The 19,000-nt window shown below is 40.2% G+C and overlaps 1 protein-coding gene across 2 annotated transcripts in view; it reads left to right on the top strand.

Moving 5' to 3' along the window:
- Positions 1-19,000, top strand: part of LOC116181060 (activating transcription factor 7-interacting protein 1) — a 34,197-nt gene continuing 15,197 nt past the window's right edge. Inside the window, exon 1 of one of the 2 annotated variants that reach the window (XM_031501292.1) lies at positions 1-112. The gene's annotated coding sequence lies outside the window, so the exon portion shown is untranslated. Of the gene's footprint in view, positions 113-8,954; positions 9,067-19,000 lie in introns of those variants that run through there. The other variant, XM_031501294.1, reaches the window with a different exon arrangement.

The following is a 19,000-nucleotide window of genomic DNA, read 5'->3' as shown; positions in this document are numbered from 1 at the left end:
GCCAGTCTTTTCAGTGTTGCCGTAGCTCACGGACGCCACGCAATCAAACCCGAATTCGTCGACAATTTATTGGATTGGCAGTGCCGAATACGATGCTTACGTCATCTTAATTGTAAGTGATATCCTACTAATTAGTCACAAATTTGGCGCGAAAACTTGTTTTCGTGCCTGCGAGGCATGTTTACCACGTAACGCATGCGTGTAGAGATTCATGAGGCATTATTTTGTGCTACTTTCTTTTTGGCACAAACACATGTCAGCGTTTCATAGTAATCTGAAACTCACGGCGGCTGAACCTCATTGACATATGCTGTAATTACATACAGGATGTTCCGCGACAAGCGCCCGCTATTTATAGCTCAAAGAAGGGAAATCGTAATATTTTGAAAATTTTAGTTTATTAATCTCATAGGTGTTCATTTAAAATATTTTTGTTTTTATTTTTTTTTATTTTAGAGTGGGCGGAGTTATACTGGAAGTTGATGTCAACTTGCTTATTTTAAATGGAACATCCTATATAGTATTTCATTTTTAGATTCTACGTAAATTACCTAAATTTTTGACATTTTATTTTTATGCCAAAAAGAGTTTAAGAAGTAAACGACATTTTTTTGTATTTTCGTCTGTGATCTTTGATGAGCAATAAATTTGTTTGGAGTCGCTGTAATTGGAGGTAGCGCTGGTTTTAGTTTTAGATTTTAAACGTTTGTAATTGTTTTTAAAAATGTTGCCCGGTGTGTTTACGAAGCCAGTTAATTTGGAGTCTCTGGTAAATTTGGGCGAGCCGATAATAACTTTCGTCGGCTACGGAAAAGTTTCGCAAATATTTTACACGCGCTATCTAATTCAAGTAGCGCGATAGTTCGCTACCCCCACGCCCGAGGGGTGCGCGATCCAAAAAAAATTCGCGGAGGGGGACCGGTTAAAATTGCAAAATCACGGCAAGGGGGGTAGGGAAGTCGGCCCTCCAATCGCCGGAGACGCAGGAGCATCGATCGATCGATGCTGGTTTCTAGTAAATGTGCGAGACGAGGCGGCGCATCTGCCGATGCCGAACGATGCATTTGGCTGTGTTTTTTAATGTGCGAGGCGAAGCCGAGCAATGTGTCTACGGTCCTATAAAAGCGCGAGACAAGGTGGCGTCTAACCCCCACCCCCCCTCCCCCATCGCCACCACAAATTGCATGTAAATGCCACATTTATATTTTGACGAAGGCTAGAACGATGCGGTTCTTTACGTTGATCTCGTATTCGTACCCCCCGAGTACCCCCCCCCCCCCACCCTCCAACTGGCTACGCCAGTCGCTAAATGGAACTCTTTCATATTTTCGTGATTGTTCGGCAATGCTCAGGATGATTCGGTTTTTTTTATTTTGGTATCGTAATCGCACCCCCCCGACTTTACAACCAATACCCCCTCCCCTGCCTATTAATGGCAACCTTTTTTGGAAATGCAGCGAACTAGAACCATATGCGCGGTTTTTTACGTTGGTCTTGTATAATGACCGGTCGCGTTCTGGAATCGATGCAGTTTCGGTAAATGCACGACGCGAGGCGTCGCAGCCGCCGAAATTGAGCGATGCCTGAGATTGTGTGTTTTAATGCGCGAGGCGACGACGAGCAATGTGTCAATGGTCTTATAAATGCGTGAGATAAAGTGGCATCTACACTCGAGCAACAAAGAAACTTAGTAGGCCGATAATTATATTGCGCATGTGCCATAGGCACCTTTCTTAGTTATGGAGCAGTTACACATGACCCCCCTCCCCCCCGGATTTCCTTTACTTAGCACCCGAGTTCCGCAACTATTTTATACGTCGTCCCCCATTCAACGGCCAGCCATCCGCCTCCTCGGACGAAGGGACGTCGTTTCTCTGACGTCTCTACTACCCCCCTCCCCCTCGCCTGCACCTCTAAGAGATACTTTGTCGTCGCTTTAGCGTTATTTACATTGGTCACGTATTCGTACCCTCCGACCCCACAAACTCCATACCCCCTCTCCCCCCCCCTCCAACCGCCAATAAATGGTCTTGTATAGTGACTGGTCGTGTTCTACAATCAAGCGATACCTTTTGCTATAAGTTTTAATGCGCAAGGCAAAACCGAGCAATGTGTCACAGATGAAGATGGCATTAGCACTCGGGTCTGTTACCCTCTACCTCCCACCAATTGCTAAATAAATAGCATTGTTTTCAAATTCTGGCGGTTATTCGGTAACGCCGAGGGCTAGAACGATACTGTTTTATACGTTGGCCACGTTATAGAATCGATGGCGATTTGGGTAAATGTGGTAGGAGAGCCGAGCGACGTGATTTAATGTGCGAGGCGAAGCCGAGCAATGTGTCATAAAATGGTGAGAGAAGGTGGTATTATTACTCTAGTCTTCTGTTATGCCCATCTACCTTTAATGTGCGACACGAAACCGATCAATGTGTCAGCACCCCTATAAAAGCGCGAAACAAGGTGGCATCTACACTCGGGCCTTACCCCCACCACCCCAAAATGCCTATAAATGGCACTTAATTCTTATCTTGACGTTTATTCGTAAACTACGAGAGCTAGAAAGATGCGGTTGTTTAAGTTGTAATCGCGCTGTCTAACTGTACGACCAAACCCCCCCCCCCCTCATATTTTGGCGTTTTCTTGAAAATGCAGGGAACTAGAACCATGCGGTTTCTTACATTGGGTCTTGTATATTGACCAGTTGCGTTCTAGAATCGACGACGATGTTGGTAAATTTGCGAAGTGAGGCGGCGCATCCGCCGATACTGAGCGATGCCTTTTAATGTGCGAGGCGAAGCCGAGCAATGTGTCTACGGCCCTATAAAACCGTGAGACAAGGTGGCTTCTGCACTCGGATTGTCTGTTAACCCCCCCCCCCTTTCCACCACCGCTACCCCATATTGCCTTTATTGCCTATATATATATTGGCACTTTATTCATATTTTGGCGTTTCGTTTGTTCGAAAACGCGACGACAGTTAGAACGTTAATCTCGTATATGTGAAGGGTAAGTGATGTAATTTAAGGTATTTGGACGTAGCCGGGTAATCGGACTTAGGAGACGACGATTTGAAATTTTAAAAAGTCACTAGGTGGCATTCCCAAAAAACAAAAACGCCCCTTTCAAAATTCAAAAAAATTGCCGATTCAATCGACCGATATATCGGACGTAGCAATTTATCACAAAGAACACTTTACATATGGTTTCGTATGAAAACAATCGAAATTGTCAACTTTTTCGATGCCATATTATACATTTGGCAACAGGGATTGCAAAAATATCCACATATTTTTATGAAAAATACACGGTTTTTGCCATGCGGGCCACTTTTTCCATTTTTGAATTTTGCATACCTTTACAAAAAAATTAATACTTTCCCTAATATTCGAACGGTGATTATACATACGAGCGCAATAGACAACTTTCTTATTTGAGGAGCAATTTGTTCGAAATTTTTATGGCGGGTTCCAGTACCAAAAATCGTACTGCGTCGAATAAAGATTACGCTCAAAATTACTACCCCATTTTTGGCGAAATTTTGTGCGACGCATTTTTAGCAACCTATACGATGATATTGTCTAAAAAAGAGACTATCAATAGGTTGGTGCTTTTGTGAGCCAGATAAAATTAATTTTCGCCTTCCAACGACACTTAAAAAACAACCCTCGCCACATTCCCACGACACTCAAGCAAATCGATAAAGTTACACCGTAACTATGCGCATGCGCCCATTATTTCTCGACTAGGAGACGAGAACATCTTTCCTCCCCAAGTCCCATGATGGGTGAATTAATGGCGTTCTTTCTCTTTTCAACTGTATGATTTTGGTAGCGCACGAGACGTGTTTCGCCACTACTTTGCAATTTGTGCCCTTTGAATCGCCATGGGCGAATTCGCGATTATAATTTTCCTATTGGCACAATTGGGAATAAAAAATTCTGCCGCCACTATGAACCCTACCGACAAACAAGGTTGCGCAGGATCGATTTCTAGTAACGAATGGAGAAGAAAGGCATAAAACGATACTTGAGCTGTTAAGGACGGGAAATGCGTGGAAAGGATGGCTTCCCCAAAAGAAAAGGGACGTTCCTTTCCAATTGTGTCGATGCAATTTACCACCTAATTGATTCAATTAGCGACGACGTGAGGACTATGTGCATCATCCACCACGGGTCGCTTCAAGTACCTATTTTAATATTTCATATGGGTATCCCAATCGGGATGTAGGTCTCGACCCCCCCTCGCCTCCTTTTAAATCGCCCACTAATGAAATTCATCGCATATGATACTCAGTACATGAGCTTTTTTTGGCGATCTCTCAAATTTCAATCTTCTTGGAAATTAGATCAATAAATTGGAACCACGCGCATGGCAAGTCCCCCCAAACTTCTCACTTCACCCCTGTCGTTGCCGAATGACCTGCAGCAAAATTAATTACATCTAAATCGCCGAGTGAGGCCATTATCTTCTCAACTTTTTCTTATATACAGATTTAATGGCGGAAAACAAGTATTATTTACAGAAATTTTTAGATTTTTTTAAATCTAAGCGATTTTTTCGCTAAACAATAATTTCCCAAATTGGAAGAAAATCGCATTCCTATGCAGAGCGTAGCACGAGTCCAAAAAAATTGTTAGTTTAAGGGGATACAATGAGATATTCCCTTGGGGATGACGACGGGCGATTATAACAACAACATTAGGAAAGAACCACGACTAAATTCGCAGGTAAACGATACTATACAAAGGCAATCCAAAACTGGTTTCGGTTAGGTACCTCCGTAGGGTGACCATGAATTAGTTTGTCAAAAGGCATGCATCATTTTGTTAACACAGAAAGGAAATTTGTAGTGACCATTTAAAAAAAAGACACTTTTCTGATCCAGGGATTTGGTCTGTTATATTCAATTACAAATTTGCACCAATATCGACCAATAAATAAGAAAGTTGTAAATTTTTACCACCCGCACGGTACTAAGGGAGGTATTGCATTGAGGTAAAAGATGACCCCCCCATTTTTTTACGGAAATACTAAATACCATGGTGATAATTTAATTTTCCTGTTGCTGGGGGGTTTTCCATACCCCCCCAGACCTCCTGGTGTTGCATTTTCCCCCTAAACCATCTGCATTACCACTATCATTACATTTTTCGGTCAAACGCCATCGAACGTACCTCTGGGGGGTATGAAATACCCCCAGCACACTAGATCTCATGGTGATACAATGATGATTTTAGGGAAAGGGTCAATTGTTGCATTCTCCCCCAAACCGTCTGCATTACCACTATCATTACATTTTTCGGTCAAACGCCATCGAACGTACCTCTGGGGGGTATGAAATACCCCCAGCACACTAGATCTCATGGTGATATAATGATGATTTTAGGGAAAGAGTCATTCAATTTTCCAGTGGAATACCTCCCAGGCCCCCCCCCCCCGCTGTTGCATTCTCCCCCAAAACCGTCTGCATTACCACTATCATTACATTTTTCGGTCAAACGCCATCGAACGTACTTCTGAGGGGTATGAAATACCCCCAGCACACTAGATCTCATGGTGATATAATGATGATTTTAGGGAAAGGGTCATTTAATTTTACAGTGGAATACCACCCAGGCCCCCCGGTGCTGCATTCTCCCCCAAAACCGTCTGCATTACCACTATCATTACATTTTTCGTTAAAACGCCATCTAACGTATGAAATACCCCTAGCACACTAGATCCCATGGTGATAATGATTTTAGGAAAAGGATCATTCAATTTCCCTGTTGTTGGGGGGTTTTCCAGACCCCCCCGGTGTTTCATTTTCTCCCAAAACCGTCTGCATTACCACTATCATTACATTTTTCGGTCAAACGCCATCGAACGTACTTCTGAGGGGTATAAAATACCCCCAGCACACTAGATCTCATGGTGATATAATGATGATTTTAGGGAAAGGGTCTTTCAATTTTCCAGTGGAATACCTCACAGGCCCCCCCGCTGTTGCATTCTCCCCAAAAACCGTCTGCATTACCACTATCATTACATTTTTCGATCAAACGCCATCGAACGTACCTCTGGGGGGTATGAAATACCCCCAGCACACTAGATCTCATGGTGATATAATGATGATCTTAGGAAAAGGGTCATTTAATTTTACATTGGAATACCCCCCACGCCCCCCGGTGTTGCATTCTCCCCCAAAACCGTCTGCATTACCACTATCATTACATTTTTCGGTCAAACGCCATCGAACGTACTTCTGAGGGGTATAAAATACCCCCAGCACACTAGATCTCATGGTGATATAATGATGATTTTAGGGAAAGGGTCGTTTAATTTTACAGTGGAATACCCCCCAGGCCCCGCGGTGTTACATTCTTCCCCAAAACCGCCTGCATTACAACTATCATTACATTTTTCGGTCAAACGCCATCGAACGTACTTCTGAGGGGTATGAAATACCCCCAGCACACTAGATCTCATGGTGATATAATGATGATTTTAGGGAAAGGGTCATTTAATTTTACAGTGGACTTCCCCCCAGGCCCCCCGGTGTTGCATTCTCCCCCAAAACCGTCTGCATTACCACTATCATTACATTTTTCGGTCAAACGCCATCGAACGTACCTCTGGGGGGTATGAGCACACTAAATCTCATGGTGATATAATGATGATTTTAGGGAAAGGGTGATTTAATTTTCCAGTGGAATACAACCCAGGCCCCCCGGTGTTGCATTCTCCCCCAAAACCGTCTGCATTACCACTATCATTACATTTTTCGGTCAAACGCCATCGAACGTACCTCTGGGGGGTATGAAATACCCCCAGCACACTAGATCTCATGGTGATAATGATGATTTTAGGGAAAGGGTAATTTAATTTTCCAGTGGAATACCCCCCAGGCCCCGCGGTGTTACATTCTTCCCCAAAACCGCCTGCATTACAACTATCATTACATTTTTCGGTCAAACGCCATCGAACGTACTTCTGAGGGGTATGAAATACCCCCAGCACACTAGATCTCATGGTGATATAATGATGATTTTAGGGAAAGGGTCATTTAATTTTACAGTGGACTTCCCCCCAGGCCCCCCGGTGTTGCATTCTCCCCCAAAACCGTCTGCATTACCACTATCATTACATTTTTCGGTCAAACGCCATCGAACGTACCTCTGGGGGGTATGAGCACACTAAATCTCATGGTGATATAATGATGATTTTAGGGAAAGGGTGATTTAATTTTCCAGTGGAATACAACCCAGGCCCCCCGGTGTTGCATTCTCCCCCAAAACCGTCTGCATTACCACTATCATTACATTTTTCGGTCAAACGCCATCGAACGTACCTCTGGGGGGTATGAAATACCCCCAGCACACTAGATCTCATGGTGATAATGATGATTTTAGGGAAAGGGTAATTTAATTTTCCAGTGGAATACCCCCCAGGCCCCCCGGTGTTGCATTCTCCCCCAAAACCGTCTGCATTACCACTATCGTTACATTTTTCGGTCAAACGCCATCGATCGTACCTATGGGGGGTATGAAATACCCCCAGTACACTAGATCTCATGGTGATAATGATGATTTTAGGGAAAGGGCTATTCAATTTTCCAGTGGAATACCTCCCAGGCCCCCCCGCTGTTGCATTCTCCCCAAAAACCGTCTGCATGACCATTATCATTACATTTTTCGGTCAAACGCCATCGAACGTACCTCTGAGAGCACACTAGACCTCATGGTGATATAATGATGATTTTTTGGAAAGGGTCATTTAATTTTACAGGGGAATTCCCCCCAGGCCTCCTGGTGTTGCATTCTCCCCCAAAACCGTCTGCATTACCACTATCGTTACATTTTTCAGTCAAACGCCATCGATCGTACCTCTGGGGGGTATGAAATACCCCCAGTACACTAGATCTCATGGTGATATAATGATGATTTTAGGGAAAGGGTCATTTAATTTTACAGTGGAATACCCCCCACGCCCCCCGCTGTTGCTTTCTCCCCCAAAACCGTCTGCATTACCACTATCATTACATTTTTCGGCCAAACGCCATCGAACGTACTTCTGGGGGCACACTAGATCTCATGGTGATAATGATGATTTTAGGGAAAGGGCCATTCAATTTTCCAGTGGAATACCTCCCAGGCCCCCCCGCTGTTGCATTCTCCCCAAAAACCGTCTGCATTACCACTATCCCCCCCCCCGTATACGAATGCTTTATGGTAGCTGTAGGGAAATTAACATTGAATCTTTCTTTCCTGGGAGGTATTCCATATTGACCCCCCCCCCCCCCCGGTGCTACCTTCGCTCCAAAAACAAAACGCTCCGCGCTTTCGAGTTCAGTTTTCCAATCACCTGTGTCCACGTTATTTTTTTCGACCCATCGTCCGTTGCTAACTTTCTTAGGGGCTTCGTTTTGGTTTTACGCATACCGGTGGAAATGTTCGTTGCTAATTTTATGGACCACGTATTTTTCCTTTTGAGCGAACCAAGGGCCGATAAAATTCGTTCAAAAGGATGGGAAAATCTCAAACAAGAAGGAACGTAATTTTCAGATACAGGGCGATTTGTAAATTCCGTTCTAAATTTAATTAGTCAGGCGTCCACCTAAAGTGCTCGCTCCAACCCAATTTGATTCTGACAAACGATCTGAAATCACATTTTCGTCAATAAGAAATGTTCTGGATGGTATCCCGACATCGGCCCCTCGCCGTACTTCCTGCCTCCCCCACCCCATCATTGAACGTAGTGTAAAAAGAACACCATTCAGTTATCAAAATCCTCTTTTTATAAGGAATTGAGTAGGACCCCGAGGGCATTCGAACGAACCCCCGTCATAAAATTGGATTGAGCTCTGTTCCAATCGCGCCCACTTGACCGCACTCGCGAATTATTGCAGAGCCGATTTCGGTTTCCATCGCAGCGAAACCGAAGGTGTTCGGGCTTTACTCTCGCGTCTCAACCCGCAAAAGGCGTTTTAGTCATCTCTCCGTTGCCATTTGCGAGGTACGTACGTGCTTTCATCGTTCAACCGTTTTAAATTGGCAACAGCGACTAACTCACCGCACCGATTATGTAAGTAGTGACCTTATTTCATTTTCTTGTAGCTGTCGTGTCATTGATAGAAACGAGGACATTCGTGTTATTTTCGTCTCCTTACGCATGCGTCTAGATATTAAGGCACCCAGTTGAGATCTTGGACAAATTATTCCAATTCAACGAGTAGAGTACGTACCCATTTGGGAATCGGTGTATTTCAACATCGATTTAAAATGGTTCGTTAAACCTTTCACACATCGTGCTGGTGTCATCGACCCAATGCGGTAATGCTCATTTTTAACCTTCCTCATTATTTCTCACTTTTCTCGGCAGTGGTGTGCCGATCGTTTGTGATTTTCGCTTGAGCTTGACGCTGGAAATTTTCGAATTTTTCATGTCCATGAACCTAGCAGAGCAAGGTCAGCAGAACGCAATCAAACATATCGCATAATTAGGTGCTAATTAAGTGCCCTATTACCGAATTAAATGCTCTTTTTTTAAAAAAAAATATTACATGTGCTGCCAGGTTCATATGAACTCAGCAGAACACTACCTCAAAAAAACAAGAAAATGAAAAGTGAACTAACTATAATTAGGTGCTAATTAGGTGCTAATTAAGTGCCCCATTCCCGAATTAAATGCTCCTTTTTTTTTAATTATTACATGTTATGCCAGGTTCATCTGAACTCAGCAGAACACTACCTCAAAAACCCACTTAATTAGCACCTAATTAAAGTTAGTTCACTTTTCATTTTCTTGGGTTTTTGAGGTAGTGTTCTGCTGAGTTCATATGAACTTGGCAAAACATGTAATAATTTTTTTAAAAAAAGGAGCATATAATTCCGGAATAGGGCACTTAATTAGCACCTAATTATGCAATATGTTTGATTGTGTTTTGCTGACCTTGCTCTGCTAGGTTCATGGACATGAATTTTTCTCTTAAACGCACGTATTGGGTCAATCTGAATATGTCGATGCAATTAAGTAGACACACCTACAAATTCAATTACCAAAAAATATAATTATAATGGCAAAATCAAATAGACCAATTGAGCGTCTTGTTATCGAGATAATCAACATTTTTACATCGTGTGCAAAAGAACAAATTTTGGGTTGAAGACGGTTAATTTGTAATTACTCAATTAATTAACAGTGGAGGTTATTTATTATATAAGACGATAAAGGGATATTATAACCGTTGAGTGAATTAACTTTCACGAGATGGTTAGTTTCCCTTTATCGTCGTGTATAATACAAAACTTCATTTTATAACAGAAACCATATAAATCATTGTAAAGATTTTGACAATTCTGAATTTAATTTAGACGCCAAAAATAGCAAGCTTAGGTTCTGTCGTTGCGATCGATGCCATAAAATCAGCAGTGTCGTATGTTCTGAACGTAATTTTATATCGTGCTCCGCGTCCCATTTAAAATAAGAATGACATGTCATTAGAATGCACAATCATCTGTTTCCCTTTATTTACCCTTGCGGTTAAAGTGATCACTTTACGGTTAAAGAGCGGTTTAGCCTATATTTTATGGCGCAGAACGTGTCATACGATAGCCGGATAGATCAATAAATTCGAATCACGCGCATACCGAATGTAGAAACTATCTCACCAGTGAAGACGTCAGTCCTTAGCGGCCGCCGAATAGCCCGCAGCGAAATTCCATAAGGTTATCGTCGAACATTTCCAGCAACGTGACGTCATCATCGGTGTGCTTTAAACCAAAGCGGACCCCCTTAAAATAATCCAATTTGCATCGGTATCGATCAATAAATAAAAAAGTTATCAATTTTTTTCTTATCGCGCGAAACGGCGTATGACACATTTCTACAAACTACACTTATACACATTTCTGACACATTTACCTAATTATTTCCATCACTTCTGAAACATTTTTTCATTCTTTCTTAACACTTCAAATTTTTTTTTAAAATGATATCGATTTTTAAAATATTTTAAAAAATTTTTAAATTTTTTTCAAATTTTCATTCATTTTTCCAGCACTTCTGAATAATTTCGATAATTACTTACTAATTTTGAATAATTCAGGCAGCATTTCGAAAATTGCTACATATTTTCGATAGATTTCCAAAATTTTAGACACATTTCTGAAGATTTCCCTCGCGTTTCCATCACTTCTGAAATATTTCTCCATTTTTTTAAACATTTCCAAAATTTACACTGTTGATGAATCGATTCCAATATTTCCGAAGCATTCCTGAAACAGTTCCCAGACATTTCCATCACTTCTACAATATTTTTTAATCTTTCAAAACATTTCCAAAATACCTTTGTACAAGTTTCAAAAATTCTTGCAACATTTATTTTCGATGTTTCCGAAACATGCTTCCGATTAACTCGACCTATAAGGTTCATTTAAATAGTGACGTATTAGATAAATCCCTTATTGCACTACAACTTCGTAAACTTTACAATCAAACAAGACTGACTGTCTCGATAACGGCAACACGACTGTTTTGCAAACAAATACAACTACGTACGTTTCGACGTCCAAAAAACTCGATTCACATCTTCCACAAAAAAAGGCCACGATTAACGTCCGGTTCGCGTATTGAAAACCTTTTCCCTTTCCATTTATTTCCTTCCTATTTCCTTGACAAAAATAATGCGTCGTCTTAGAATAATCTACACCTCGGCGAAAACACGTGCTTGTTACGTTCAGTGGGAGCAAATGTAGCAAAATTACCTTAAGGCACGGTAAGCTCACGTAAAGTAGAGATGGGCCGGTGGTTCTTATCCACTAGCAAAAAGGAAGCAAAAGGAAATATAGCAAACCGGATAGGCACCACTTAGTTTTCAGTAAATGTCAAAAAAGAGTGGAGAATACTTGCCAAAAGGGGAAATAAGGCAGAGATCCTTGTTTTGGTTCTGCGAAGCTAGACTGTAAACTATCGACTGTAAACTGTTGACTGTAGACTGTAAACTGTAGAATGTAGACTGTAGACAGTAAACTGTAGACTGTAAACTGTGGACTGTAAACTGTAAACTGTAGACAGTAAACTGTAGACTGTAAACTGTGGACTGTAAACTGTAGACTGTAAACTGTGGACTGTAAACCGCTGCAATTGGGCTGGGTCTGGGGACACCTCCACGCGTTGTCGCTGTCAAATTGAATGGTGTCAAAATAAACGAATTTTCCCTCATATTTTTTTCTAGAACGTAGCGTTGATCGGGCCGTTAATTAGTTGTAATTGCTACCGGATGTAGGTGTAGGAATTACAGGAAACTTTCTCCTCACACAAGTGCAGGGATTAGTTTTCGAAGTCTTCACCATCACACTTGTATAGAGACAAGGAAAACCACAAAACGAGTGGGGAAATAAGAAGGGATTTAAGTTCAAAGGTTGGGGACGACAACAGGTGACATCTAACGGAGGAATTTTACAACACATCATACAGGATGGTTACAAAAAATGATTTTGACGTTCCCACTTGTACATTTCCTTATAATTATATAAATCAGGGGTCAAATGTCTATAAGAAAAATCGACATAAATAAAATTAGTTAAAGAAAAGTTTGGATCTGTGATTTCTTGGAGGTATCAACCGTTAGGGAAATTTGAAGCCGTTTTTTGCAAGTATTTTTATCGTTTATGAACACAGGATTTGATAAAAAGTCAGTTCCAAGTTCAAGGTTTAAAATCGCCAAATTCATGGGTCCATTGTGCATTAAAAAAATCCTGCCCACGAACTTGAAATTTATTTAGAAATTACTAATAAGAAAAATTTTCCCGGAAATTTGTCCAATAGGCACGATTTTACGGGAAAAATCGGCACATTTTAATTTTGAAAGCGTTTTATGGCTCTAGAAAGGACCGAAAGTGCCTCGATTACTTACGAAAAGTCAAGTTTTCGTAATTTTCTGTATCTGATGGTTTAAGGAATTTCATTTAATTTACGTTTAAGAGGCAAGATTCATTGTGCGGGTTCTGCTTTTATATTCAAAAAGACGGGAAGTCTCAACTTTTATCACTTTTTCCACGACCAAGGGTTGCATTAGTTCGATCAGAGACCGAAAGGAAAAAAGGGCGTGGTTAGCACCACTGGGTAGAAGTGAGAACGTTGGGGATGCATGCGCGTGGATTTGATCTCCAACTTATTGATCTAATGACGTCGAAAGTGGTTCAATGGTCACGGCCAGAAAACTGGCAACTATGGGTCATTGAGTTGAGGAATCGTTTTCGACATTCCAACAGGACACGATAAACGCATGCAGTTAAATGTCACCTTCTGTCAAAAACTAAAATTACAGTTGTCATTAGATTGACATGGACCAGTGGCGTACCCTTTATGAACTGACAAATTCCACTCTTGCAACATTCATTCATTGGGGCCGACTGCGAACGTTACTTTGTCTCACTCGACCTCACGAAGTGCTTTGACCTCTCAATGAACTGAAACAGAAATACGAAAACTAAAGAAGGATCATTTTTTGCTGTACTCATTGCATCATTGATCAAGGTTTGTTAAGTCGATTTGTTTATAATTAAAGTTTATTATAAAGACACTGACACACCAAAATTTTCCTATGTGCGTAATATAAAAACCACTTATCAGTAAACGTTTTCTCTAACTACTATTTCCGATTTTAGACTATTGCATCAGGACCGCAGCAACGCAAGAAGTTATGAATGTGTTATGTTCTCCTAATAATTTTGATTTGTTATGATCTCGTGCATTGGGAGTCGCCGAACCACAAAAAGACGTAAAATCACAATCACATTTGGAAACGATAAATTGCACAAGAATAAATTATGTTCTCCTAATAAATTGTTTTAAGATTCTTTGCAATAGGGCCACGAAATTGCAAGAAGGTGTAAAATACAATGTGCTCCAAATGCGTTTGCTTAAAGATTTGTTGCATCAGTCAAATACGACGTTGAAGAATAATGGATTATGTTCTCCTCATATTTTTTTTATTATTTGTTGGGTTAGGATCACAAAACCGTATAAAGGTGTAAAATAATAGGGTCGCAAAATCACAAGAATGTTAGAATGTTTAACATTTAAATGTTTATTGGAGAACAGTGAACTGAACAATAATGTATTATGTGCTCCTAATATTTTTTTCTTTTTTTGTGAGTCACAAAACCGCAAGACGGTGTGAAATACAATTTTTATTATTTATCGGGTTCCGATACAATTTATTGCATGAGGGGAACGGGGCGATGGACTGGTTTATCCTTCATGAAAGGTTTCAACGAAAAACGAATTGGTTTCTATAAACTACAATATATTGCTGCGTAAACAGTGTCAGTTGGGACGTTGTAGTTTGTTTTGAGACCGGGTGTCTGATTGTTTTATTGTGTTTTATTCTTTTTTTCTAATCATTGTCGTGGGTTTAATTACGTTTTAACACAAAATTTTGCGGATCTAGCGTGTAGTCAAGTTCTTATTTGTGTATTTTCCTTATAAATGATATAGTATTTCTTGGAATTTTTAGATTAAGGAATTTTTTATACCTCAATTTTATTGGTTATCAAGGTTGCCCATTAATGCGAATGTGACAGTTTCGATATGATTTATTAAGCTTTTCGTTTATTTGAGAAAGATAAAGGTAATTGTTAGAGATAACGAGACAATTTTAATCATTAAGAAAAAATTGTATTCTTAGGTAGAAATGTTGATTTAGATAAGGAAAATTCTACGAATTAGTGTGGACGTGACGATTTGAGTTTCGTTTTATTGTTTGTATGCAGTTTTTGAGTTACGAATTTACTTTTATTCTAACTAAAAGTTTCAAGGAAAAGAACCGTTTGCTATGGACTACCGCCTTTCTTTTTACCCCTTACAAAATGGAGGGGTTTGGGGGAGGGGGCTGGTCTTATCCTTCATAGTACTGTATTGAAAGGTCTCAAGGAAAGGGATTAATTACTACCAACCATACTCTTCCTCCTCGACCCCTTATCGTGGGGTACACACACTCTACACTTGATGGAGGTATTCTAATCAGTGGGGGTCGCGGGAAGTGGGGGGGGGGGGGGGTAAGAAATTTATTGTATCTTTCTTGGTATTCTAATTAAAGGTTTCAGAACCGTTTGCTATGAACGACCGCCTGCCTTCCTTATTCCTGATCAAAATGATGGGGTTACGCGGGATAGGGGGGCTGGTTTTATCCTACATGGTAGTCTAACGAAAGGTTTCAAGAAAGGCATTGGTTTCTGCAAAGTATAACGTTTGGTGATCAGAGGGTGCGAAAGGGGGAGGGGAGTTTGAAACTGATTTCATCTTTCATAATATTCTAATTAAACGCCTCGATGAAAGGAACGAACTACCATATTTTTTCCTTATTCCTTTTCAAAATGCCGAAGTTGCGGCGGGGGGAGGGAGGGGGGATGGTTTTATCCTGCATGTACTCTAATGAAAGGATTCAAAGAAAGGAATTGATTTCTACAAACTGTAACTTTTTGAGATCAGGGGGTGACGCGGGGTGGGGGGAAGGGAGGGGGTTCACTTTATCGTTCGTGGTATTTCAACTAAAGGTCTCAGAACCGTTTGCTACGAACTACCGCCTGTCTTCCTTGGCCCTTATCAAAATGAGGGGGGGTGGGGTATCCTTCGTGGTTCTCTAAAAAAGGTTTCAACGAAAGAAACTGGTTTCTACAAAGTAACTTTTAAATCGGGGAGTGAGGGGTGGGGGGGGGGCGTATATATTGGAAAGGAATGTATCACTTTTTCAGATTATCGGGTCACGGGGGTGGGGTGAACAATTTTTTTCATCTTCCATTATATTCAAATTAAAGCTACGAACTATAATTTATTGATGGCAGATGTTGACGTGGGGAGGGGGGGGGGATCTTTCATGGTATTCTTATTAAAGGTCTTAACGAAAGGAACTCTTTGCTACGAACTACCGCATTGCTTCCTTGCCACAAAGGGCGATTGGGCGATCTGGAATATCCATTCGTAAAACTTTTAAGGGCGGATATGTCTAATACGGTGTTTCTGAGGATAGTACTAGGCAATATCAATCGTATGGACGAGACATATCTATGGGTGATGTCAAAACATTCAGTGCCAATATCTGCAAAATGGAATGTTGGAGGAAGGTACTCTCAAAGGGCGGTTACAACGTCTAGACAAAACCAATTTAAGAATTATGCATTATGTTCTCCTAATACATTTTTAGCGCATTTGCAAACTCGTCAACTTCCTTATTTATAGAGTTCATTGAAATGTTAACCACAGATGCTTCTAGAAAAAACGAGCATATCGCATATTGTAAAAATCAGATGTGCGCATGCGCAAACTACTTTTAAAAATTACATCAGGATCACAGACTAAGTAAATATCAATTGCTAAGCTTCTTATCTCATCTTCTCCTAATACTATTCTCTTTAGGAATCATTGCAGAAATGTATCAGGATTACAGAAATGTTGAATATATTTTATAACCAAGCTCATTATCTTCTCCTAATACTTTTCCTAAGGAATCATGAATAACTGAAACCAAGAGGGTATGTACGAGGATCACAGAAACGTAAGGTGTAGTAAAATAATTTCTGAGAAAAACCTCAGTATTTTGTTCTTTTAATACAAATTGGTGCACCAGGGCCACAGAAACACGCATTTTTATTGAACATTTTGTAAAGATCGTCGTTATTCGCCATTTTTTTTATTGTATCAGGATCACAGAAATTCAATTGAGTGAGTAAATAATCCGTCTCATATTGTGTTCTCCTGATTTCTATTTTTGGTTTGTTGCGTGATGGATCACCTAAAACCAAGCGAGTGAAATATTGTAAATAATTTAGTAGGGTAGTAAAGGCTTTCTCGGTCTTTATATTCTTCTAATTTCAAATTCGTTTCTAGAAATATTGTATCAGGAGCACTGCGTGAAAAGCATGTGAACAATGGCAAACCAGTTCTCTGTTATTGAGATCTATATCGTTTTCAATTTTGGTATCAACATCGCAGAAAAGTAAGAATATGGGAAACATGTTCTCCCAATATCAATTTCTCGTTTAATATTATCAGGGTCACATAAATGCCTGAATGGGCGATTGTTATTTATCTTTTATGCTATCGCTCTTTGTGCAATGGAATCTGACCTGTGGGTGGTTTTGTGTTTTAAGATTGTACGGTGAGATGCACTCATGTTTCTATCTTTCTTTGTTTCGGAATGCCGATGTGGAGGATCCTAACGCGGGCCTCTTTCCTCTCAATGACCTCGCTCGTTTAAAGTAATTGCGAGGCGGAACCGGACCATGTTCTCGTTAAGTTGGTGAAAGTTGATTTTGCTCTACGGCATTAGATCAATAAGGGCGGCGTGGAACCCAAGTCCAGACGCGCATGTGCTCCCAGTTTTCTCGCCCCTTACCAATCACGCCATCAAAAAATTAATTTTATAAGAATTACGTACATGTTTATAATAATTTTCAGCTATTTTCGAAATTTCAGGGGGGGGGGCATCGAAATATGCGCCCAGCTGCCACCCGCCTTTCAGTTTTCTTTTAGCTCCGCACAACCATAGCCCTTTTAATTTCGACTTGCAATGCTAATTAATTATTGCATTGTAATTATGCGCACTTTGCGCCAATTGAAAGAAATTGTGCGCAGAGAGGGATGATGAAGCAGTACCTTAATCTAATGTTCCACCGAATGCTCATAAAACTTTGAAGACACCAAATTAGTTAATGCAGCGCCTAATCTACGCATAATGGATTTATGCGCCAATTATGCGTAATTTTGCGCAACAAAAAACGTCACATTCTTATGCAGAAAGTAATTATTTTCTGCTATTTTCCAAATTTCGGAGGGGGATTGAACCCCTTAGCTACGGCCTTGTCAAAGACGGTTATGAGGACGCGGAAGGAATACGACACGTTCTTTTTACATTTTCCACCGGCTCGTGCGACTTTTCAATAAGGGCGATAATATCATCATTTACTGCACGAGAGAGGCGATCGACCCTTCGAGTAAAAGCGCGTCAGCATTCCACCCTTTTCCTCCCTTCTTTATAGGGGTTCGAACGAAAGCTCGTACGTAGCACCTGTCAAAACCCAACTCGACGATCCGAAGCTGCAGCTTGTGCATTTATTCCCTGCAAAGACCAAAAAATTTAGTTTCGCTCAAATGTGGCATTTAATAGCTGTTGAATATGAAGATATCGAGTTCTCGTGTAGTTTTTTGAAAAATCCTCTTAAAGGCGCGAATTTCGAAACGTGTTATAAAAAGAGCACAATTTTTCAAATTTTTCTGACAAATTTGATAATCACGATAAGGAATAAGTAAGTATATAAAATTGGTTTCGAAAATCTGATCGAATTAGTTTTTGAAAAACCGACGAAATTCAAAATTTTTGGAATTAATAGAAAAAGACTTACGGGGCCCATACTCCAATATTTATGAAAAAATTGTACCTAAAATAATGTCGACCTTGACCAACTCCGAAATAATGCAATATTGGTTTTAAAAAATTCAAAAATCGAACTTTAGGATCTTGGGGTTAGGAATTTTTGAAAATTTACAAAAATCGAAAATAGAACAATTGTGACCAAATCGAACTGCATTCTCCGCTTAAGTATTTTATGTTTGGGAACACGTCAATTTTTTGAAAAATTTTATTGGATTAGAAAAATTCCTCTTGGGTTAGTAATTTTTGAAATATTAAAAAAAAGAAAAATGAAAATAGGGGGTCCAATTGTTTCTTAACATTTTAAAAAATCCCTTGCCTAGATAACAATTTTTAGATTTTCCACCCTACCTTTCTTAAGTGGAAAAGTTGTATTATTTTTTTGCCAGTAGAAATTTTGTAAATTCAAAAAATCTTTGTTGTCATCGCGAAGTAAGAATTTGTGATTTTTTTAAACCGTAAAGGGCCATTTATTGAAAAAAGGTACTCGAAAAATGTCGAGTGGGCAAAATTTGGTCGGCTTTAAAACAAAGAATTTAAAATTAGTTTTGAATAATTGAAAAAAAAAGTCCAACTTTGTTTATA

Source organism: Photinus pyralis, unplaced genomic scaffold (assembly GCF_008802855.1).
Source record: "Photinus pyralis isolate 1611_PpyrPB1 unplaced genomic scaffold, Ppyr1.3 Ppyr1.4_LG9, whole genome shotgun sequence".
NCBI classification, from domain to species: domain Eukaryota; kingdom Metazoa; phylum Arthropoda; class Insecta; order Coleoptera; family Lampyridae; genus Photinus; species Photinus pyralis.
The sequence above is the reverse complement of the archived record's forward strand: the minus strand, read 5'-3'. Positions and strand labels throughout refer to the sequence as shown.